Source organism: Silene latifolia, chromosome Y, assembly GCF_048544455.1.
Source record: "Silene latifolia isolate original U9 population chromosome Y, ASM4854445v1, whole genome shotgun sequence".
Lineage (NCBI taxonomy): Eukaryota > Viridiplantae > Streptophyta > Magnoliopsida > Caryophyllales > Caryophyllaceae > Silene > Silene latifolia.
The window spans coordinates 25,244,476-25,270,728 of NC_133538.1; the positions used below are offsets into that span (position 1 = coordinate 25,244,476).

Here is a 26,253-nt window from a genome sequence, read left to right on the forward strand (position 1 = left end):
GATCGACCACTCCACGGGTCTGACGCTAAATAAAAGATCGAGAATTCCAAAGCCCATTGTGATTAGGTTTAGGAATAAAGGTTACGCAGGATTATTTCTATATAATGTATCCTTAGTTTTCAGAATAAGCATTCAGTTTTATCATCAAGTTCGACATATACATTAGTTTAGATTATTTCCGTTAATAAAATCCCTAGTTTCGCATTCGGTTTTTGATCTTCTCCTTTCAATTCCTTTACACGGTATTCTCTATTCCTTTATTCAGATTACTGCTTTCCTTCGTAGTATAAGAATTGCTAGGTTAGATCTCCCAAAGCCAAATTTATCGTTTTATGTTAATTGTTCATTTTATTAATTCAAGTATGAATTCGTTAGCTTTAATTGTTGATTTTGTTGCTTCCATTATTTCTAGTATGAGTAGCTAAGTACCCTTCGCTAAGATGTAGGGGATCTATGGCGTATATGGCATTAGAATAGGTGACCTCGCATTAGGGCTTGGTCGATCGATCGGCTTAACGGTCGATCGAAATTGCTAGCTGGTCGATCGACTGGGATAGCTGGTCGATCGACTGACTTCGCGTCTGGTTTTGATTTGTTTGTTTCATTAAGTGCTTTATCTTTCAACGAGACCAAGAGGAGACTTGATAGATGCTTAAACTTGACCATCCCGTAGATCGAGAGATAGGAATGGACAATAATTAACGAATTAAAATGGCTAAATTGCTAAGATCGAGAGATAACGTGATTTAGTTTGCAATAGGAATCATTAATCAAGAACGAGGGTTAGTATTAATGAGACTTAGGGATTAGTAGCATAGGCCGAGAGGTAGCTACTATTTAACATGGACCGAGAGGACTTGTTTTCCCCATCCTTCGCGACCGTATTTCGAGACTTACCTAGACTTATGTGCCATCGAAGCTATAGTGAACCGACCGTCTTAGCATTTCTTTTATCATTGTTTACCGTCCTTATTTACGTTTACTTGTTTATTTAGTTTTTGTCATTAGAATTAGTCATAACTCTCATCAAAACCCCCAACATTTGCTACCCTTAAACTAAAATAGAAAGCAACTATTATCTCCCTACCTCCCTGCGGATCGACCCTTACTACCGCTTGCTAGTAGTAGTTTGGAAAATTATAAATATTAATTTTGGTACTCACTTGACAGTAGTTTGGAAAATTATAAATATATATATATATATATATATATATATATATATATATATATATATATATATATATATATATATATATATATATATATATTTAGAATCGGGATCTGGTGCGAACTAAGTTAGCGTACGAACTATACGAACTTATATAAACAGTAAGATTACGCCATTTTAGGCCCAAATCACATATCCCAATCAACTTTATACCACTGTTTTTTCCTTGTTCTTTCTTCTTTCCTTACCACGCAGCAACTAACCAACCACCATAAACCTATGCTTCACCGGAGTTACCGCCGTTGTCATCAGAGCTCCGACAACCACCGTCGTCGGCCTCGCGTTATCTTTACAGCATTTGCTCGAATTCAGTATATTGTCTTTCCATTTTCCCTTTCACATGAAGCCCTCACCTTCCACGACTCCCGCTGGTGACCGACAGCGTCTCGCGGTTAGTCTCCGGTCAGCCAAGAATGTTTCTGGATCGGAATTTTCCGACTAGGTCATAGGCAGGATTATTTTAAAATTATTGTTCCGCTTTGTAGATTTGAAGGTCGACTGATTTGGCCATACTCCTTAGATCTCGGTTGTTTGTTGCTTTTTGTGTGCGTGGTGGCCTCAGACTGTTGTGGGTGGTTGTTTGGTGGTGGTTAGTGTGTGTGATTATATGATGTGTTATCTTAGTTCTTTGCATCGAAGAAATGGGGTTGATGTTTGTGACGTGAAGATATGGGGCACTGTTGGTGGTTGCTTGTCAGCGGCTATGGTCGCAAGAGGGAGAGCGCAGGTCTGCTAGTGATGGTTTGACAACTGGCGACGACATTGATATGGTGGTTGTGGGGCAATGCTGATTGGGAGCGGTGGTGGCGGTTGGCGGTAGTGGTAAGGTGGTCATGTTTATGGTTGAGGGTTGGATACACAAACCACGAAACCTGGATACACATGTTATTACTACCGGACACACAAACAATCTGTGTATCTCCTAGTAATATCATGTGTATCCGGTAGTAAAACTATTTGTATCTGAGCTAGGAATATGGGGTATCTTGGTAGTTCGTACTATTCGTATTGAGCTCAAGTCCATACAAGTTACCATGGGTAGAAGACGAAAACAAACATTTAAGAATGCTATGAACCTGAATCTTGATCAAATAATTCTAGACATTCTGATGAAACATGAAATAGCCTCATTGGAACTGTTAGAAGCGACACACCTGAGACAAGGAATCTATGGAAGTTGCACTTGCACCTAAAATCCTGAGTAAAGGCATCTATGAAGGTTGCAGGGTTCTGTCAACAAGAACGATACACAACCCAAAGTTTTAATCCCACAGAGGCAGGTTTAAAAAACAAGGGAACGGTAGAAGACGAAAACTCAAGCAGTGCTCAAATACAAACACGCTGATACGTAAACCATAATTACAACAGCAATAGAGATGACAACCTCATTGTTCAGCAAACAAAGAATCAACCAATTAATAACCTCATTGTTTAGGAAAAGAGAGCAAGAAGGGCGCTCTAACTCTCCAACTGGGTTATAGGAACTAAGCTAGCAAACAACTTTCATACTGCACTGATGATCTTATTATCATCAAAATTAAAGCGATGGATACGTCACCTATGGCTATGATTCTGAACCAAAGGATACTATCTACAACGTTCCAAGTGAAGTACACTTTAAACTCAAAGACCAACCTGAGGGCTGACGCCATGCGGAATGCTTCAGCTTTGTGGGGACTCCCAAGGTCGGTTACTGTAGGTGTAGCCGCAGTCATTGTTTTAATACTCAATTATGTGAATTATTTCAATCAAGTATTTTAATACTCGTCGTCTATCCTTATACTCATTTTTTACTCCTTTGTAATCGGTGGCTAACAAAGGCAGTCGAAACTTTCAATCCACTTTACGTGTACTTGTTTGCCCCTCCTCGCTAAAAAGCTCTAGTTTTAGCTAAAAGGTGATAGTACACGCCCCTCCTAGTTAAAATTTTCAATATTTTTTTATAGTTTGCTCACAGTCAAGCGGTTTGTGCAATGAGGCGAAAGCACGCACCACAAAGACACTAGGCACAAGCAATGAAAATTCTGAAACTTTCAGTTCAAAGTTTCAATCCTTTTCTAGTTTACTAATTGATCACCCCTCCTAGCTAAAAGTTTCGGTTTTAGCTAAAAGGCAGAAGTAAGCTCTAAGTCGACTAGCAGTTTGGGGGAGTTAAGGAGCTCTAAGTTTAGTGATTATCAGTCGAATCGCAACTGCCAATAAGCAAATTTACAAATCTTCGACCTAAGAAGTAAGACCTTACGAGTTACTTACATAAGCCTCAAAATATGAATTCCAACATGAATACCATTTTCTATTATGCCAAATAAAACAAGTATTTGCCAGTTCAAAATTGTGGCGTGATTTAAAGAATCGTAAATTAATTGTATATCTCCAACAAGCTAGATACACTTTCTTACATATCTCTAGCAAGCTAAATGCATTTCTTTAAATTGTTAGATACACGCCTTTTAATTACTAGATACATACCTTTAGCTAGCTAAATACATTTCTTTAAGTTACACGAGACGTATCTTTAGCTAGCTCGATACGCTCCTTCAAGTTGTTAGACACAAACATTTAGCTTGTTAAATACACTTAATTAATTTGTTAGATACATACCTTAAATTAGATACAAACTTTTAGCTGACTAGATACACTCTATTAAGTTAATAGATGCACTCTTTTAAGTTATTAAATACATATCTTTAGCTAACTCGATACGCTCCTTCAAGTTGTTAGACACAAACATTTAGCTTGTTAAATACACTTATTTAATTTGTTAGATACATACCTTAAATTAGATACAAACTTTTAGCTGACTAGATACACTCTATTAAGTTAATAGATGCACTCTTTTAAGTTATTAAATACATATCTTTAGCTAGCTAGCTACGCTCCTTTAAATTACAAGATACATACATTTAGCTAGTTAGATACACTCCTTTAAATGACTAGATACACTCATTACCTTACTAGATACACATTTCTGACAAGCTAGATACACTCCTTTAGATAGTTAGATACACTTTTTTACCTTATTAGACACACTCCTTTATCAATCAAGATATATCTTAGGTTAAATGTCGTCCTACTTAAGGAGCTCTTTTAGCTAATATGTAAGCTGTAAGGGTGCAACAACACACAATAATTCTTTTGGTTCATTCGCTTGATTTGGTACTTGCTAGTTGCTAGTTTCTATGTTGATAGACCATCAAACTTTAACGTGGTTACTTTTGGAGCAATTAGAGATGGCAAACATGATGATACTCAAGTACTGAGTACATTTCATTCTAACCTACACGAATTCCTGAACATTTAAGTTTACAGCATCAGTCGGTCTGATTAACTAAAATAAAACAAATGAATTTAGGAATCACATCTTAATGAGTATTGTGTATTTGGTTGCGATGATATGATTCTTGCTATGTCCACGACCATACCCACGACTGCTATTTCTCCGACAACAGAGACGGCGCACACCTACCACCTGACCCGTCACACCCTCGCCGGACATCCACCAGCCACCACAAACTCTCACCATTGCCGAACAAATCAGGCACATCTTCTACCCCACACGATTCCGGCAATAGCGAACGAAAAATCAGAACTCTCTGACAAGCTCACCTTTACCAATATTGTTTTTTGTAGATCTACATGAAGAGTGAGAGGCAGAAGGTATTTGTTGGTGGGAACAGACAAAAATGGTGGGAAAAGGGCGTAATGACGCACTGACAACGTTTCTCGCTGTCGGTGGTTGCCGGAGTAACAATAAGCTGTAAAAGAGGGAGAAAGGAGAGAGGCAATCAGAGCTATTGAGTGACCTTAGGGGCATCGAGGTTGGTTGGTGGTGGTGCGAAAGAAGAAATTGGGGTGGTCGGAGGAGGTACGCCAGCAACGTTTCTCGCCGGCAGACGTGGCAGTGACATCATGTGTGATTGTATCATTGTGAAAATTAATGAGAGAGAGGAGCGTTTTATTAAACAGGATAGCAATGAGAGTTGACTTGGAAATCTTTAATTAAATTTTATATACTAGTTCGTATGGTTCGTACCGTATAGTAGTTCGCACGGGATCCCGCCCCTATATATTTATATACATATGTATATATATATATGTATACATATATATATATATGTATACATATATATATGTATACATATATGTATACATATATGTATACATATATATATACATATATATATAAAATTAGGATCACATGAGTCCACCCTATCTTTTTGAGTCCGTGAGTCCATGATACAATATCACACGTTATGCTACACAATATCACAACTTACAGTTTCACACGTTATACTAAACAATATCACAGCTGAAAAAAAAAGTTTTTGAAAAAAAAAATCGAAAAAAAAATCGTGATATTGTTTTGTAGTACAATATCACAGCTTACATTAAAAAAAAACACTTTTTCGAAAAAAAATATTTGAAAAAAAAAAATCGTGATATTGTTTTGTAATACACAATATCACGCATTATACTAAACAATATCAAAGCTTACTTAAAAAAAAAAACATTTTCGAAAAAAAAAATTGAAAAAAAAAAAAATTGAAAAAAAAAATCTCGAAAAAAAAAATCGTGATATTATTTTGTTTAGTGCGTGATATTGTTTTATGGACTCATGTACTCAAATATATAGGTGGACTCACCGGATCTTGCCTATATATATATATATATATATATATATATATATATAGAGAGAGAGAGAGAGAGAGAAAGAGATCATCTAACGCCAATATATATATTGAGTCCATAAGTTCTATTATGAGCCATTGGATGGAGGGAGATGGAGGGATGAGATGAACCCACCCAAAGTCATTATAGAAGCTAATTAACACACTTTACTAATCCACCCTAATTAACCACTAATTTACTATATATTTGTTTTCTACCCACCCATTTCTCTCTCATCTCACACATTTCACTGTTCTCTTCTCTCAAAACCTCAATAAAAAAAAACCCAAAAAATCCAAATAAATAAAAAATCCAAAAAATCCAAATAAATAAAAAAAACCTAAAAAATCCAAATAAATAAAAAAAACCCAAAAAATCCAAATAAATAAAAAAAAACCCAAAAAATCCAAATAAATCAATCATTTCTCTCTTCTTCATTCACCACCACCCACCACTATCCCACCCGACACCACCCACCGCCCACCTCTACCTCCACCACCGCCGTCGGTAAATTATACAAACTCGTTTTTTTTTTTTTTCCAGATTTTGTGTCTCGGTTTTTTTTCGTCACTTTTTTTTTTTTTTTTTTAGATTTTGTGTTAAATTTTTTGTTTGTGGTCGGTTTATTCTATTTGTTAATTTTTGTTAGTTTTTGTTGTTATTTATTCTTTTCAATCTCTTCTTGTTATACGTTTTTTTTAAAAAAAAATCGGTTTTTAAATATCGTTTTTTTTGGTGATATACTTTATTTCATCTAAGATCTACTAAAATATTTTTCATAAAATTTGTTGTTAAAATTTTTATATAAAAATGATATAAATTGACAAAAGTTATACAAATAAGGACTAAAGTTATACAAAAATGGTCTAAAGCTATACAAAAATTGACTAAAGTTATACAAATAAGGACTAAATTTATACAAATATGGACTAAAATTATACAAATAAGGACTAAAGTTATACAAAAATTGACTAAAGTTATACAAAAATGGCCTAAAGTTATACAAATAAGGACTAAAGTTATACAAAAATGGCCTAAAGTTATACAAATATGGGCTAAAGTTATACAAATAAGGACTAAAGTTATACAAAAATTGACTAAAGTTATACAAAAATGGACTAAAGTTATACAAAAATGGCCTAAAGTTATACAAAAATGGCCTAAAGTTATACAAATAAGGACTAGAGTTTAGTCAATTTTTGTATATAACTTTAGTCAATTTTTGTATAACTTTAGTCAATTTTTGTATAACTTTATTCAATTTTTGTATAACTTTAGTCATTATTTGTACAACTTTAGTCCATATTTGTATAACTTTAGTCAAATTTTGTATAACTTTAGTCCAGTTTTGTATAACTTTACTCCATATTTGTATAACTTTTGTCAATTTTTGTATAACTTTTGTCAATTTTTGTATAACTTTAGTCAATTTTTGTATAACTTTAGTCATTATTTGTACAACTTTAGTCCATATTTGTATAACTTTAGTCAATTTTTGTATAACTTTAGTCCAGTTTTGTATAACTTTACTCCATATTTGTATAACTATAGTCCATTTTTGTATAACTTTAGTCCATAATAGTATAACTTCAGTCATTTTTTGTATAACTTTAGTCCAAATTTGTATAACTTTAGTCAAAAATTGTATAACTTTAGTCCATAATAGTATAACTTTAGTCTAAATTTGTGTAACTATAGTCAAAAATTGTATAACTTTAGTGCATAATAGTATAACTTCAGTCATTTTTTGTATAACTTTAGTCCAAATTTGTATAACTTTAGTCAAAAATTGTATAACTTACAAAAATTTGTCAGTGAAGTTGCATTGTATAACTTCAGTCATTTTTTGTATAACTTTAGTCCAAATTTGTATAACTTTAGTTCAAAATTGTATAACTTTAGGAATAACTTTAATGTAACTTTAATGTTTGAAGTGTATAACTTTAGTCGTAAATAGTGTAACTTTAGTAGCAGATAGTATAACTTTAGTTGTATTTACATATAGTTTTGAAAATTCAAAATAAAAAATGTGATGAAAGTTGAGAAGAAGAAAACTAGATCTGAAAACTAATAATAAAAAAATAACCAAATAACAATAACAAAAAAAAACCCATAATAACAAAAACCAAAAAAAACCCATAGTAACAAAAACCCGTTAATCTAACAAAAAAATGAGTAAATCTAACAAAAATACCAAATATAAAAAAAAACCAAATTACAATAACAAAAAAAAAACCAAATAACAAAATCATGATTCATTAAAAAAAATTAACAATGAAACATTTATATATCGTGTGTATAACTTTAATGCACGCAGTGTATAACTTTAATAGACAATATGTATAACTTTAGTCCCAAATTTGTGTAACTCCAATTTATACAATGTATAACTTTAGAGGTTAATAGTATGAATGAGCCATGACAATAACAAATTTTATACGTAAATAAAAAAGGTAAATCTGAAAAAAAAAAAAAATCAAATAACAATAACAACCAAATAACAAAATAAAAAAAATAACAAAAACAAAGATCTGAATCTGAAAACAAAAACAAAAATAACAAAAACCAAAATAACAAAAATAACCAAATAAAAAAAGAACAAAAAGAACAAAAAAAATGAAGAACAAAAATAATAAATAACCAAATAAAAAAAGAACAAAAAGAACAAAAAGAACAAAAAAATGAAGAACAAAAAATAACCAAAACGAAAATAACAAAAAGAACAAAAAAAAGAACAAAAACGCAAATCTGAAAAATTTACAAAAAACAATAACAAAAATGAGGGTGACGGCTGATGAGGAGAGGAGGAGGGAGACGAAAAAGGGAGCTGGCGGCGGTGGTTCGCAGTGGAGGGAATCTAGCGGTTGTCGGCTGAAAAAAAGAAAAAAGGAGAGGAAGGAGAAGAGGCGGGCGAGGGCTGTTGTCGGCTGAAATGGTGGAGGTCGAAATGGTGGCGGTTCTGGAGGTGTTGACGTCGTATGGTGGGTGTGGTGTCGGTTGGTGGTGTGGCGTGTTGGGTGTGGTGTCGGGATGAGGAATGAGGGTGTCGGTGTGTGGCGAGGAGGAGGGAGGAAGGGACAAGATGGTGGTGGGGTCTGGTCGGTGTGTCGGTGTGGGGTGGGGTGGCGATGATAGGGTGGTGGTGGGGGTCGGGTGGTGGTGGGGTGGTGGTGGATCGGGTGTGGTGGAGTGATTTTTTTGGTTTTTTTTTGTTTTATTTTAGTTTGGGTTTTTTTTTTCAGTTTGGTTTTTTTTTTGTTTAGAGAGGGTGGGAAGAAAATGAGAGAGAAAGAGTGAATGTGAGAAATGAGAGAGGATGAGTGAATGAGGAAGTGAGTTGGGAGATTAGAATGGTGGAAGAGTTGTACAAAATTAGGAGGAGTTGTACATAATTAGGGAGGGAGATTAAGGAGGGAGATTTATGGCCCTCCATTGAGATGTAATCTCATCCCTCCATTCCCCTCATCCAAGAGCCCTTATAAGGACTTAGAGACTCAATATAGATGAATGCCTTACTAAAACCCTTCTCTCTCTCTCTCTCTCTCTATATATATATATATATATATATATATATACATATAGGCGGGATCTCGTGAGTTTGGTTCTTACGGTGAGTTGTGAGTTTGGAAAATCTCAGCCACTAAATCAAAGGAAACCAAGGGAAGAGATTAAATCTCACAACGTTTAAAAAATAAGAAAAACAAAATCCGTTACTTAGCAAGATAACGCATCAGAAATTCAGAAAAAAAAAATAGCCTCTCACTAAAACTTTCTCAGTTGAAGAACGTGCAAACCATTGAAATAAAATCCTAGAAATTTGGGGGGAAATATCATAGCAGCATCTATTTCTTCTCAATTTCAACAATTAAAAATCAATTCAACAATTTTTATTAGTTTTCTTCAATTATTAATCAGCCGCTCATCGCCAAATTGGTTTTTATCCATTTGTTAATTTGCAACAATCTGGTAGAGAGAAGGACATGAGTGGTCGGCGGTGCCTGCTGCTTGTGATCGTGTCGTCGGCGGCGTCTGGTCATGATGGTGGCAAGTGTGTGAGGTGAGTAATTAGGTTGTGAAGGTGCGTCAGGGAGTGTTTGTCGACAGGTGTTCGGCAAATGTTAATTGTACACTAATTCAATTAAATTCCCATATTTCTCTCCCTTATCCTTACTCTCTTCATCTGGTGCCTCCGTCAGTTTTATTGGCTGAATTTATACGCTAATCCAATTTAATTTGCATCATTGGCTAATTTATGTGCAATAATTTGATTATTTACTTTTAGTTTTATTTGATTGAATTCAGGCCTCAAAGGGGTGGCTGTAACCTGTAAGTTTTTGACGGAGTAGTAGGACGATGGAATTGCTGCTGGTGCCATGGTGGCTAGCACCTGGTGGTCTGTGGTGAGCCGAGTATGAGATGTGGCCCGGTTGTTATTTGCGGGATGGTGGTAATTGAGGTGTATGCGAGATGGGTTGAGCCAAGGTGATCCGCATTGGTGGGTGTCGAGGTTGAGCACGAAGGAGTGCAGGTCGATGGTGGGTGATGGGTGAAGCAGTGGTGATGAGTTGATAGAGAGTGTTAATGGTGGTTAAATAGAGATGGTGGGAGACGTGCTGCAATGGTACCTCAATGGTGGTAGTTGAACGGGCCTGATGATGCTAATTTCGTGGTGCCATGGTTGTTCACGAATTTGATTGACCAAGCTGGTGGTTCATTTTTCTGGGCAGCGGAGGTAGTAGTTGGAGAGGGATATGGTTGAATTGGTGAAGATGAATGATGGACAGAATTGGTAGTAATTTCTGTCACAGAAACAAATGAAGTGAAGGAGATTGTGAGGATTTGACCTTCACTTTTGTAACTTTATTTAACTTTGCCAAGTCATTTTGTACCAAACTCCGTCTCAACGCGATTGTTTTTCGATTTCCTCGCAATTTTATGATTTATACAACTCTTTTTAGCTACAATTTCACGTAGTGCTCCGTATTAATTAATGTGATGAATTTTCATATAATATACCAATATGTGTATCCAAATATACATAGCTAGCAAACCAAGAGTCATTGTTAGTTTTCATATAAGATTAAAGACGGAGGAGATGATAGACATTGATTGGTGAGTGCACATCTATTGAAAATTGAAGTTGCAGAAGATAACAATAACACAACAATACCACCAGGATAATACTCCAATAACACACGGATAACACTACAATAACAACACAATAACACGGGGGGTAAAAAAATTGAAGTAGTAAAAAAAGTCAAAGTAACACCAGAATAACACTAGAATAACAGTACAATAACATCAGAGTAAACATGTGTTAATGTACTGTTATTTTAGTGTAACAAAAAAATAGACAAAAAAAGAAAAATAACACTTGAGTAACAGGGTATAACATCACAATAACACCAGAATAACAACACAATAACACGTGGTAAATAAAAAAGAGAAAAAAAAAATCAAAGTCAAACTGGAATAACATCACAATAACAGAAGAATAACAATAACACCAGAATAACAACACAATAACATGTGGAAAAAAAGGGTAAAAAAATCAAAGTTGTAAAAAAATCAAAGTGACACCAGAATAACATCACAATAACACCAGAATAACAGCAGAATAACAACACAATAACACGTGGTAAAAAAAAAGAGAAAAAAAATCAATGTCGTAAAAAAAAAAAGCACAATAACAGCATAATAACACTAGGTAAAAAAATGATGAAAAAAAATTAAAGTAAAAAAAATCTCGTACAAAAAGAAAAAGAAAAAAAAGGTAACATAATGAGCAAATTAGAGAAAAACATAAGAGAAAAAAAAAATCAAAGTCGTAAAAAAAAAAAGCAGAATAACACGAGGTAAAAAAAAGAGATAAAAAAAAGTAAAAAAAAAAAAGAATAACACTAGAAAAAAAAGAGAAAATAAGTAAATGACAGTGATTTTATATGACAGGTAACATTAGATCTTGGTCATTCATCTACAATATAATCTAGTGGCTGAGATTTTCAATCACAGACTCACGACTCACCATAAGAAACAAAACTCACAAGAACCTATATTAGGGGACCGCAGCCGTTCCCACCTAAGCCCAGCTCATCCAATCCGAGCGATAACCCATGTTCCTTAATGTGCACATCCCCTCTAGACTAACGTTACTCGATCGAGTGTCTAACTTACTCGATCGAGTGACCTCTACTCGATCGAGTGACTTATAAGCTACTCGATCGAGTAGCCTCCGCTAGATCGAGTAACATGAACTTAAAGGCTCACAACGTCACAAGGTTAACTCGTAAGGTTTCCGAAGGTCTGGATAGGTGTCTAAGGTCAGTCAACGATGGTCAACGGGTCTCTAAAAGGACGGGTATTACACTGATTGACACGTCAATGACAAATATTTTTACCTTTAGACGGTAGTTTTGAGAGGTTTTTTTTTGATAAAAATGATAATTCATTTGTATTTTAATTCACATAACATTGCATTACATACAATACGTACACATCTTCTCTCTCTTGATCTATGTATCAAAAGTATGATAAATGACCAATGTAGATGCGATATAACCATAGACCTTAGATCCCTTCTTTTTGACATGTCCTCCGCCTCACTTCAACCACGCATTTATATGATGCACTCAATTATTGTTAATGACTCTTGGAACATTTCTGACAATGAATTAATTTTGTGCTCGTTTTTTCAGCCTCAAAATATTTGTATTTCTCATTTTCCTTTTAACGTTTACTGCTATATCACCTCTTGTTGCTCATTTTAAAGTTTATCCTTAGGCCTCTCTTATTTTAAACAATACTCTTACTCTCACATCACCCTTCTGTTTGGGCTCAACTTTAAATGGTTGTGGTCTGCTCGTACCCAAAACCGTATTTCTCTTTTCTCGTGACTTGTATGGTTGGGTATCCTCCCACATAATGTTACCTTCTCCTCTCGGGATTTGCCTATTTCGCTTTCTTATGGCATGTGTCAATATCAATTTAAGAGCACCGTTCACATACTGTGCGATTGTCCCTCGCTTTTCAATGTATAGGGTTCTTGTTAACTCTCGCTTAACTTTTACGTACTCCTTTCATTTGCTAAGCTCAAGCCTAGATTACAAAACCTCAATCACTCCAACTCTCTTAATTTACTATGATCTTTTCTCCTTAATCATGTGCCTTTGGCCAATTCAGTGTTAGACGTTTGGGTCCGTAATGGCTTTCTTCTACTCGTTGTCATTACTTTTCTTGGTCTCTTGCCAATATTCTTAGAAGAACGCCCTCAAACACATGTCAACTGAATCTATTGGGCCCCTCCTGATTCCCCATGACACAAAATCAATGTATGTAGCCGCCGCTTTTTTTGATACTTGTCTTTTAATGGGTATTGTTTAAGTTGGTCGTGATCATTTAGGGCAGCGGTTAAAAGGATGAACTTTCTAGTGTATTGTTTTAACCCCTATGTAGCGACCTTGTCATCTAGGTTGAATTGGCGGTTGGCATTCTTTCTGGTGCATCTCTTTTTGTCTATGTATCTAAAGTCTGATAAACGACGAACATAGACGCGGTACACCTTTAGGCCTCTTGGATCCCTTCTTTTTGCACCTCCCCTCTCCACCCGAATCATACGTTTGATGTTCTTTGTTATTGGCAATGGCACTTGGAACGTTTATGACAATGATATTATTATTTGTGCTCTTTTTTTCATTATCAAAATATTCTTGTTACATATTTTCCTTTAAACTTCGTTCTAACTGTGATATCAGCTCTTGGTGCTCCTTCAAAACCTAACAAAATCACCTTAACCTTCTTGTCTTGGCCGAACCTTAAATAATTATAGGGTCTAATAGTACCCAACACCGTATTTCTCTTTTATTATGGATCACTTGAATTGGTGGGCGTATACTCCACATAATGTTACCCTCTCTTCTCGGGGTTTTGTCTATTTCGCCTTCTTGTGACATGTGTAACCATCATTCTAAGAGCACCATCCATATTTTCATAACCCTTTCTATTAATCTAATAATTATATTCCCAGAGCCCTAGCTAAAAGAAGTAGAAAACATCGACACATACTTGCCTATAACCAATTTTCCGGCCAAACAGTAAGTCTCCCTTAAGATGACACTTTTGGTCTTAAGCTTATGACGGGTCAAGTACATACCAATTGTATATATAAAAATGCATAGCGATAAACAATATATTTGTCTTATATAAACAAATGGTATTGTACCTGACCCGATACGAAAAGACTTTTTCTTTATATTATTTACTATTTCAAAAATTGACACATATTGATGTACTTGGTATATAATTTTCTAGCCGGGAAACGAAAAAAAAAGAAGGGTTTATATTTTCTTTATTGAAAAAGAGCCAGTTGAACACAATACTTAGATGATTATTTAGATCAGAAGTCAAGACCTTGTAGCCTTGTACGTGTATTTGGGAGAAAGAAATCGCCAAAATTTGGATATATACTAATGTTATGTTTTAATGTTGCAGTTCTAACCAAATTAGGAGGATAATATAATTGAAAATGAATATGATCATATAATATAAACCAGTTAAAACATTAACTTTATGTTGTACTCTCAAGATTATAAAAGTTTGAATCTAATTCAAGTTATTCAAATAATAATCCTAATTATCTTTCTCTTGAGGTAGTTTAGTAGATTGATAGTAATTTCAATTCTAAGCCAAAATAGCGGCTACATAGAGATATGTACATTGACAATACTAAGATATGTTTAGTTGAGAAATTATTTTATATTTTTCTAAAAAAAAGTTACCCTCATTGTTGTATATCATATAAAAAAATGCCATGAAAATTGTAGCTGTATATTTTATTTCTGCAAGCTTTCATGTGAACTCACTTAACTTGCTTTGAATATAATATACGGAGAAAATAACGTTAGTAATCAAAGAAAATTAGTAAAATATAAGCAAATAGAGTAAAGAATACGACTGTAATTTGAAGGAACTAACCCAAACGAAATATCACAGAAGTTTACTAATTCTAGTAGAAATGGTAAAAACAAATAATTAATTAGCCAAACTCTATTAATTTTAGTAGAAAATTTAAAATTAATTATGTTAAAATAAAGTTTTCTGATTCTAATAGAAATGTTAAAATATTATTTATTAATTAGAGTGTTTTAAAAAACTTGGAGATTAACAATAATAAATGCGGGAGTAGTGAAAGAAAAAATAATGACGACGGGAGAAGTGAAAGTAATAATAGTCACAACACATGTAATGAAAGTAACAGTAGGAACAACAGAAAGAGTATGAAAAATTAACTAACAATTCGATTTTAAGAAAATATTAATTAGTTTAAATATACGAGCTTGACAAAACTAACGGGTTAACCGTAAAAATAGCAGAAATAGTAAAACAAACAACAGTAACCGAAGAAGTAGTGAACGTAATAGTATTAACAGGGGATGTAGTGAAAGTAATAATATTAACAACGGGAGAGTTGAACGTGTCTCATAATTTGTTGATTAATTTTATCTCTCATCATAATTTCAATATATAAATTGTAAATGTATGTGTTAACCAAATTTAGAGAAATCATATTTCATATAAAATAAAATTTAAATGTTAAATAAAGGTAGCCCGGGCGTAGCCGGGCACCAAACCTAGTTAAAAAAGAATAGAGGTTGAACAAACTCGAGATATTGAAGCGAAGCGAATGACTCTCTTAAAAGTTAAGCATGCATGCTACAGCCCCCTCTTGGGTTACCTCGTAAATTTCCTTGATAAAGTAGGAACATGAAACCTGGTTTTATTTGTTTACTTTGATTAATATATCCTTATAAGAAATAAAAAGGTCAATAAATAAATGAGACGAAGGATTAGATGTTAACTCAAAATTAACTCCATAACTCCATCAATTATAAAACAATACACGAGCCTCTTCAGGTGGAACTATTAGAAGATTTATTTCGTTATGAGTTTAACGACCATGTTATACACTCCGTCGTCCTCAACCATTACCTGAAATTACAAACCAAATTGCACTAAAAATACTTTAGATTGACCTATAATAAAAATATGAGACATAATGATAAGCAATAAGCAAGAAGCAAGAAGAAATAATCAAATTATAGGTAAAACAAATAATATGCAAAAAAAAAAAAAGAACTAGAAGGAATATGAAGGATGTAAAGTTGGACTTCTTTGTCTGGCAAAGTGACTTTAAATTAAAGTTGTAAAGTTGGATGACTTACCAACCTAAAGCTGACTCTAGTTGGTCTTGGCGCAAAATCTGTACTGTGAGGGATTATCTTAAAGCTGGCTATCATGGGATTTGGTGGTTGCAGACTGATAATGCTTATACCATTAAGCAAGGGTACCGGTGGTTGGGTGCTGCTGAAAGTTCACAGGACTCGGCCAAATTTGTTTGGAATAACCTGAGTGTTCCTAAGCATTGCTTCAGTGGGTGGTTAGTTGCACACAAGAGACTCCTCACCAAGGATAGGCTGCATAGCATGCATATTTGCCCTGATAAAGTGTGTGTGTTACGTGGAGTTGCTGTTGAAGATCATAGTCACATATTTTTCTATTGTGATTTCAGCAAGTGTTGTTTGCAGTTTGTGAATCAAAGCTTTGGCATAAATATTCCTGATGCTGATGTTGTTCAATGGTGGCTACGTGTTAGAATCAAAAGTTTATTAAGGAAGAAGGTTATGGCAGCTGTGATACAAGGTTTATATTTTAATATTTGTGAGACAAGAAATAGGTGTAAACTTGATCATGTTGTTGGCAGACCTGAGTTCATTGTCAGGCAGCTTCGAGAGGAGATATGTAATCGTGTTTTCCGTAGTTGTAATCCTGAGAATAGGGATATGGTTAGGCACTGGCTGAACATGTAGCCGTGTCTCCTATCCCTTATGAATTGATGTGATTTGCAAGTGATTTTGGTTATTAATATACTTACATTTTTACCAAAAAAAAAGTGACTTTATATTTAATTTTATATATACATGTTAAGTTGTTGAAGTTCTATATAACTCTATCGGTGCGTAAAATTGCGAATTATAGTTTCATCCTAATACAAACACTAGCAATCCGCGTGATCCTCTTTTTTTTTTTTTTTTTTGTTTTTTTAATTTCTGGGAAGTGTTTTAGTAGTATAAAGTCACAATATTAGATTATTAGTGTAAATGCTTCTACGTAAATTACTATTGAGAAACCTTTCCATCCTATAGTCTAACACCGTAAATCATATCACAATTATATATTAATTAATGTAATTTCATTATTTTTGGCCTAGGTAGTTTATACAACTTGGTTTCCCTATAATCGCTCGAAAAAACTTCCTTTATTAATTATTATTATTATTATTATTATTATTATTATTATTATTATTATTATTATTATTATTATTATTATTATTATTATTATTATTATAACTCTTATTACTATTATAACTCTTATTACTACTATTACTATTACTATTTTTTTTTTATTTTTTTGGGGAAAGTTAAGTATATATCATCAGGCAAAAATTACTATTACTATCACTATTATTATTATTATTATTATTATTATTATTATTATTATTATTATTATTATTATTATTATTATTATTATTATTATTATTATTATTATTATTAGAGTGAAGGATATTGTACTCTCTCATTATTCTACACACACATTAGATTAGACCCTCTTATTTTATCTCAACACATTTTAGAACCCTATCTAATTTATTTTTCCTCTCCCAATTTTTCTCTAATTAAATTTTTAATCTTTTTTCAATTGTAGTTTAATTACTCTCTAGTTTATTTAAGATCTACTAATCTCATTAGTTTACATTTAGTTATTTCGGGTTGAAATTGGAAGACAAGAAGAAATTCATCTCCTTTATTAATCCAAGTTTCCACCTTTATTCATTGTTGGTATAATCCTTCTCTTAATTTCAGTTTATTTCATTTATTTACGTGATCATTGTCGCTTAATTACTTGTCTTTACATTATGCTTGCTCTTGCTATTTACTTGCTAAAGTTTCCAACTTTTGCTTCCATTTTCATTACCATGTTTGAGTAATGTATTACTAGGGTGGAGGGGAATCTTGTGTAGTTAATTTGGGTAGACAATTGACTTGAAAAAATAAGTAATTCATGAGTAATTTCTCCTCTAATTATCATGCATACAAGGTTTTTTGTGGAAATGTTTCAATAAGACCTTGAGTCAATTCCATTATTTTATAACTTGTTGGGTTAGAGCTTGACTTGTAACTAGATAATACATGACGATTAGTGGGTCTTGTGTAATTAGAGCGAAAGTTCGATTACGCTTAACCTTGGGTTAGTCTCACATCGAGAGGTGGGGGTTTACCTTTGAATTTGCCTTAATTATTTGTTAATCTATGTCATTACTTGAACCCTTGTCTACACGAGTGAACCCAAAACCCTAGTTTCTTAGTTTGTTGAGTTAATTCTTCTCATTTATTTGCTTGCTAGTTAATTCCCTTATCTTAATTCGTAATTTAGCATTAGTTTATCATTCATTCAAAGCACATGGTAGAACCAAACTAGAAAACAAACAAGCAATTTAAGAACGATAATCCCGTCCTTTGGGTTTGACCCTCACATTCACCACGACAACTCATTACTCTTGCGGTGCTTATAAATAAAAAGCACATCGGAGGCAAGGAGGCACGTTTTGAGCTCCGTGTACCAGGCGTGGAGGGCTTGCTTGAGTCCGTAAATGGCTTTGGTAAGCTTACAAACATGATGAGGCTTATCAGTATCAATGAAACCAGAGGGTTGACTCATGAAAACCGTATCAATAAGGTGACCTTAGAAGAAGGCATTGTTGACATCAATTTGGTGGAGATGCCAATTCTTTGAAAATACAAGAGTAAGAATGAGACGAATCATAGTAGGTTTGATTATCGGACTAAACGTTTCTGAGTAGTCAATACCGGGTCATTGATGAAAACCTTAAGCAACAAGACGGTCTTTATGTTGCTTAGACTTCCGTCAGGATTATATTTTATTTGATAAACCTATTTGCATCCAACGACATTTTGGGCTAGGTGTCGGGGTACCAGTGTCCATGTCTGGTTACGAAGCAGAGCTTAGTCTTCATCAATCATCGCGGCATGCCAACGAGGATCGATGAGGGCTTGTTTGGTGGTAGTGAGGTTTAGATTTTTGACGGTTACCAGGGCAGTTTTTTCATACTTGGAGTTGGGTTTTACGATATTGTTGGACATATGGGTAACAACATGAGGCGGGAGAGGTGGGGGAGGTGGGGGTGGTGGAGATTAGGAGTGGTTAGGAGAGGAGTTGTGGGAGGTAGAGGGCGGAGGTGTGAGCAATATGGGAGCAGAGGCAGGGGAAGTAGGAGTGTCAAGGGAGATGGTGGGAGATGAGGCAGACTCACGAGATGGAGGAGTGTGGGGGCTGACGCGGTCTAGCGAGGGTGGGTGGTTGGCAGTGATGGTCACGGATAGGGAAGGAGGGAGTATAAGGATGGTTAGGCTGCACCAGTGATCAGTGGTAGGGGTTGGGTAGGGCGTTTCGTTGGTGAGATTGAGGTAAGGGAACTCAGTGTCAACGAAGCGAACATGGCATGAGACGTATATTTTTTGGCTGGACGGGTCAAAACACTGATAAGCGCTTTGTGTGGTCGAGTAACCCACAAATATGCAAGGCTAGGATTTTGGGTCAAGTTTGTGGGTATTGTACGGACGAGGCCATGGAATACATAGGCAACTTAACGGGTAAAGCTTTTGATAATTAGGTTGGTGATTTAGTAGTTTTGAATAGGGAAATGTTTTTGTAAAGTTGGTGTGGGAAGACGATTAATCAATTATGTGGCAGTCGTGAACGCATAAGGCCAGAAGGTAGTGGGCATATTAGCATCAGTAAGGAGAGCGAGACCGGTTTCGATCAATAATATGTCGGTGGCGTCGCTCTACAAACCCATTATGCTCGGGTGTATGAGGTGGTGATGTAAGATGGGTGAGTCCGTCAACAAGAAGGGTGGGATTTAATTCCTTGTATTCACCACCATTCTCAGAACAAAAATATTTTATGGTTTTTTCAAAAAACGTTTCGACAATTTCTTTAAACCGATTAAAGTTTGGAAGGGTGTCAGGTTTGTTATTAAGCAGATACAACCAGAAATAATGAGTAAACTGATCGAGAAAAATGACATAATATTTGAACGAATCAAAACATAAGACGTGTGAGGTCCAGACATCAGAAAAAATAAGGTCAAGAGAGGCGTTGAAAGTAAGGGTTGAGATGGAAAATGGGAGCTTGTGACTTTTATTCATTAAACAAGCATTATAGAGTGTGAAATCAGAAATACGGAAATTGAAATAGCTATTTAATAATGTGATAGTTGCATTAGAGGGGTGCCCAAGACGGTGGTGCCACAAGCTGGAGTGTTGGTTGGCCGTGTATGCTTGTGGAGGACCAGAAGGGCTCCATTCATAGGTGACTTCATGGAATTGTCCGTGAAGAAGAACTTCCCCTGTCCAGATTGCCTTAAAACAAAAATAAGTGGGTGAGAATAAGGCGATAACATGATTATCGTTGCAAAATTGTGAGACGAAAAGCAATTTACAACAAATTGTGGGAATGACTAAAACATTAATAAATATAAGAGAGTTGTAAGATAAAGAACCAAGATTGGTTATGGGTCGGGATGAGCCATCACTTATGTCAAGATCATCTAGTCCTTCATACGGTGTGATCATGGAAAGAGTGCTAAGGTTTTTAGTGATGTGGTGAGAGGCTCCACTATCGATCAAATAAGAGGAGGTGGGGGTGTTGGTGACCATGGCTGTATGCGCATAGGGTCGATTTTGCTTGGGTAATGGTGGAGGAAAGACAAAATTGGGGTAGTTGCACTTGAAGTCGGAGCAATCGCTAGTGACGTGCCCAGTTTCACGACAATAGTGACACTTGCCTATAAATGGTTTGGGGTTCGAAGTGTTAGGCATGGTCACACGGTTCTGGTTTTGAAAATTTGGTGATTAGGTGGAGCGAGGCTAGGAGTTGGGTTGGTATGTGCGAGGGGTGCAGTGGGTAGAATACCGCCGTGTAGCAGCGTTGGCAAAGGGTGAGAAGATGGTGGTGGCTAGATGGTTTTTGACGGGATTTTCATGTTGTATGAGTTTCCCATGAAATGCCTCAAAAGAGATTTGGGTATCGCGTGCATGAACATCATCGATGACGTATTTATAGATATTATAGTCGAGACCATTGATTATGTGAGTGATGATATCCTCGACATAACTGGTTTGCCGAGTTGTGCTAACTGTTTCATGCACAACTTGATTAATAGCATGTAATCTGTAATAATTTTATCACCAAGGAAAATGCCTTTGAGTCTATCCTTGATTTGAAGGATATGACCTCTTGAAGGGTTTTAAGCATCAGGGGATGTGACGACATCAAGGATGATGGGAGGCATAGTCTCGTGAAGGGTGGCAACAAGTGCACCGAGAATGAGTTGGTCCTGACGAAACCAGGTGTTGTAAGTGGGGTGGGAAAGGGTTCAGGACTTCAAGGTTTGGCTTGGTTTCCGTGGGTGCTGGCGTGATTGCTTGGTTTGGGGTGGGGTTCCATCAAGGTAGGCATTGAGTCCATAGCCTTGGAGGAGACGTGTGATCTGAAAACGCCATGAACGGTAGGTAGTTAGTGTGATTTGAGTGCATGTAGGAAAGTGGAGAGAAAGAAGGGGTTTGGAAGGTTCATCAATGTTTGGGATAAGATTATTGTAGTTGGATGTCATGGGTGAATCGAAGGGTTGAAAGGCAGCGGAGATGAGTAGTATTTTAAGGATCAAGAATGAACCGGATACCATATAAAAGTGTGATAATTATATATATATAAAGATGAAGTTACATAGGTTTATATACTAAGTTACAAGGCAAGATATACACCCGAAATCAAATCAATTAACAAAATATTCTCCATGAATTAAGCAGATATAAGAGGAAACAAATTACACATATTATTCATTGCTTGGAGTAGTGAATTTCGGTTGACTTACTTGATTTGTGGAGCTTAATGTTGCTTGAATATCTTTGGCATAACAAGTATCTTTGATATATATGGAGTGGACGGGGAAGGGCATGATCAACATATAGAGTCTCCAGCCCTCGTGCCCACAAAACAAAATCAAACTCGTAACCATTCCATTACCTATTAAGGGGGTGTTTGTTTCAACTCATAAAGGTATGAGGTATAGGTTTGGAGTTAGGCAAACCCATACTTGGTGTTTGTTTAGAATAAAATAGGGGTTTCATAGTCATACCTCAAACCTATGAGGTATGAGTTTCTCACTTTCTCATGCCCAATTACCCAATGGGGGTATGAGATTGATACCCATGAGTATCAGATTATAAAAACAAAAACTATGAAAAGAACTTGTATAGAATATTGTAAATGAAATCTTTTTGTATTTATTTGATCAAACCTTTTTTACATGATTTTACAATATCAAAAATAATCATTTTAATAGTTGTATTTTACATTTTTGTTACCTTTGATCAAGTTTGACCCCATTCCACCCAAAATTGAAAGAAACACAATATGAGGAATCATGTTACAAACTTATACCACCCGGATATGATTCCTGATTCCAATTTCATGCGCGAAACAAACGCCCCGGAAGAGATTCAAAGTTTCCAAAACCACAATCATTCTAGTAGGAAGAGATCTAAAAACATCATTTATATTAATAACTAGTTTTTTTTAAGGAAAGGAAAATAGGTTAATCTGAGATCAACCTATAACATCCTTGCGGATGAGAGCGGTAATAGAAAATCAAAATGATTTTCAGTTACCAAGAAAAAAAAATTACTCCGAAGGGAAGAAAAGGGCAAAAAATAATGACTATCAAGAGTAAAGTACAAAATTTTAAAAATCCAGAAGAAAGAAAATACTCATAATCTGACAGTAAACAAATACTACACATGTAAAGAAAACATTACCATAAACAACAAATCCAAGAAATTCCTCAAACCCACTGGAAGAAGAACTTCAAGAGCTTAAACCCAGGAAAAAAAAATCAGATCTAGCTTTTGGCCAATAGGTTTTACTCAAACCAAGTTTTGAGATTTAACTCAAAAAATGCTGTTTTAATCTTTGATTAATTAAACCTTCTATAAGCATGACATATGACTAAGTATAGCTCTTCTAGGCAAAAATGGAGAACAAATAAAGTCTAGTCTTTTAAGAAGGTAAAATAAATCAAAGAAATTTGACTGGAAAAATTTCACTCTTCTTATAAAGAAGATTTCACTCTTCTTATAAAGAAGATGAAAATTTACATAATCTTAAAGAAAAAATAAGATAATGAGAAAAAAAAGCTAAGAAAAGAAATAAGAATAAAACTAGGAGAAGGAGACAGCAAGATCCCCCAAATTTCTTAATGTTTTGTTTTGCTTTTGGGTGACATTTCTCTCTCCACATTTTCTAGAGAGAGGACGGAGAGTCTTGCTCGTGCTATATTAATAACTAGTTTGAAAGCCCCTACGATGTATGGGTTAATAAGCTTAATTATTTAAAAACAAAGTTATAATTATACATTGTTAAGTAGGTGTTTCGAAATGCATTTCTACAAATGAATAAATCTAATATAAGTAAAGCCATGACCTCATGTAATTACTTTTGCAATACCAAAGAAATATTAACTTAGTATTTACATGTATACTCCGTATAACATAAGTCGAGGTTAAATCCCAATTCTCATTATATTATATTTTCTTGTGGTTCATGTGGCAAAAAAAAATGTGAATAGTAAACTATATTTGGCTAAACGGTTAAGTGAAAAATGAAGAGCACATAAAAGCATAGTATGTCTTTCAGCACCATATATTTTAAAACAAACCAAACACAACAAATGTCGTGACATAACAAACTTGCTTCAAATTAAGCAAACAATAATAATAGAGAAAGCACCTTACATTAGAATACACTGTAAGAAATTTTTCAAAGACAAACTAACAAACTAACAACCTGAACACACGACTCCAACATAGTCCAATGACAACCCACATGCTTAGAAAATTCTGGAGTTACAAACTAATGCCTTAACGATGACCCTCACTTGTAGCTTACTTTCTCGGCTTTGTCGCCTCTCATTCTATTATTAGTGCACCCAAACTGTCTGATACTCCATACCAACATGCAACAGTAGACCCATCCACCCGAGTTGTTTGAAAGCAAGATGTACCTGTAAAATAAGAGTTGAAGATCTGGTCAGGCTTCTCGTCATGAACACCAATCATACGAAAGATATGATTTATAACATGAATTTTATTTTAATTTCGGACGTCGTCGACCACAATTGTAATCGTACATAAAAAATAAACAATACTTATCATTTGAATTAAGTGAGAAACAACAGCTACCTAGAAAAACAAAGTTAAACACATCAACAAATGCTTAATCGTCTGAAAAAACAACAAGAATCAACAAAGAAATAGCAAAGAGGCACTTCAATCAACCCAAGAACCTCAAATTTGCTTTCACTCTGATTCTAGTAACTCCGTGGTACTTTAAAAGCTTCTAATAAAAAAAGTTCTAAAAAAACGTACCAAAATCTGTGAAACAATGCACCCATTTTTCTCTAATTTCATTACAAAAGGTACAAATAAACTTTAAAAAAGTAATACTTCGTATACTTTACAACACAAAAATATTAGTGAGAAAAAGTACTCAAGTTTTATGGACATCTTATTGTTTATTCCGATGGGCAAATTCGATGTGAAATATTTCTGAAGAGGAGGCAAAAAAATCTAAAACTAAAACTAAGTAAGGCTGATAAAAGGTAAGGTAATTTAAAAAGATTTGAATAGAAGTTTTGAAACTGACACTATTAAGTTAGTTTGCCCTGCAAAAGGCATTAGAAGGAACAAACTAATCGATCTAATTTTCTATCACCGCGATCCATACCAGTTGGTTAGTTAGACCGATACCCAAGCGATCACATAAAAGTGAAGGATGATCAGTGTTATAAGCGGTAAAACTCGTGAAACATTCAAAGAAATACCAAACGAAAGACGTCAAGCATTCCATCTATATAGAGATTACTCAAGAGGCAAATGCCTTAACAAAGTGTTTATTCGCCTTAAAAAGTCGATGATTTGAATAAATAATCTAAGGATCACTGATAAATAAAAAAAAAAGCTTACTCGGCTTCCAAATTCAACTTAGATCTGACATTCCCTCCATTACTTGAAAAATGATATTGTACCTAAAACAACAAAAATAAAAAATAGTGAAAACATAGACCAAAATATGATAATAATCAGTTATACAAAAACACAAACAATAATTCATATCCAGAAACAACCATTTGCTTGCCCGTCAGCAACAAAAATACAATAATCACAATAAACTGTTATATCTGATACCTTATCGATGCCCTTCTGCACGTAAAAAGGGAAAAACATTTTATGGGTTTTTATGGCGAAAGACATGTTTAAACGGACAAGGAAACAAATGACACACCTGCATATATAGTCCATGTGATAAACCTGACTTCCAAAAAATATAAGAGCATTCTCAGTGCATTTGTACATATCAACTTGCAGAATGATGAGATATCAAGTTACCAGGTCAACAACTTTCACAAACGCCATGTCACGTACTCGATTAGTTTGCAGTTAAGTTCCTCCGTTTATCATTGATATAGGCAGTGAACTCAAAGTTTTAACTGATAGCCCTTCCCAGAGACTGTTAAACACATATTATAGTCAGATAGGAGGTTCTTTTATCATCAAAATACAAGCCTTTCTCAGTTTTATGCTTTGAGTGGTTTAAAAGATAATAAATTGTGTAGAAGACTTTCCATTGCCAGTTCACTGAGTAAACATGTAAAAACTAAGCAATATTTGCTATCAAAATGGATCTTTAGAGCCACCATTCACCAAAAGCTAAGTGGAAGTGAGTGAGAAAAACAAGTGTAGAGAATTCGAAAAAAAAAAACAAAAAAATAGCCCAAGCACAGCTAAGCTAGGTACTACCAATTTGTGGCTCGCAATTTCTAAATGTGAAACACTCTCTAAAGAGTCTAAAAGAAGCTGAAATTTCTGCATTTCAAATGCCAAACTACAATTAAAAGTCTTGAACAAGGATGTCATTATATAGGAATGTAACATTCGGATGCAAAAAGTGGAAATCTATAATTTTTAAGCAATCAATGTTGAAAGTTTGAAACAACAAACACTTCCCATTTTTATAGATTCCTTATAAAATTAATAATGACTTAAGTAACTTAAAAAACGACACTATACAACAAAAAAATAGTGAAAAGCCACCCAGTAAACACACTACATTTGCAAAGAACAACAAAAACTCATTAAAATTAAGCAAACAGCAACCCGAGA

The 26,253-nt window shown here is 34.6% G+C and overlaps 2 long non-coding RNA genes across 2 annotated transcripts; one reads left to right on the plus strand and one right to left on the minus strand.

Moving 5' to 3' along the window:
* Positions 1 to 9,859: 9,859 nt before the first annotated feature.
* On the plus strand, positions 9,860 to 10,827 carry LOC141633841 (uncharacterized). Its single transcript, XR_012538593.1, has 2 exons — positions 9,860 to 9,953; positions 10,199 to 10,827. It is a non-coding gene; the product is annotated as an uncharacterized LOC141633841 (long non-coding RNA).
* A 12,964-nt stretch (positions 10,828 to 23,791) lies between these two features.
* On the minus strand, positions 23,792 to 25,123 carry LOC141627281 (uncharacterized). The gene is made up of 2 exons (XR_012536850.1): positions 25,057 to 25,123; positions 23,792 to 24,095 (listed from the first exon to the last, which is right to left on the minus strand). It is a non-coding gene; the product is annotated as an uncharacterized LOC141627281 (long non-coding RNA).
* Between the last annotated feature and the right edge of the window lie 1,130 nt (positions 25,124 to 26,253).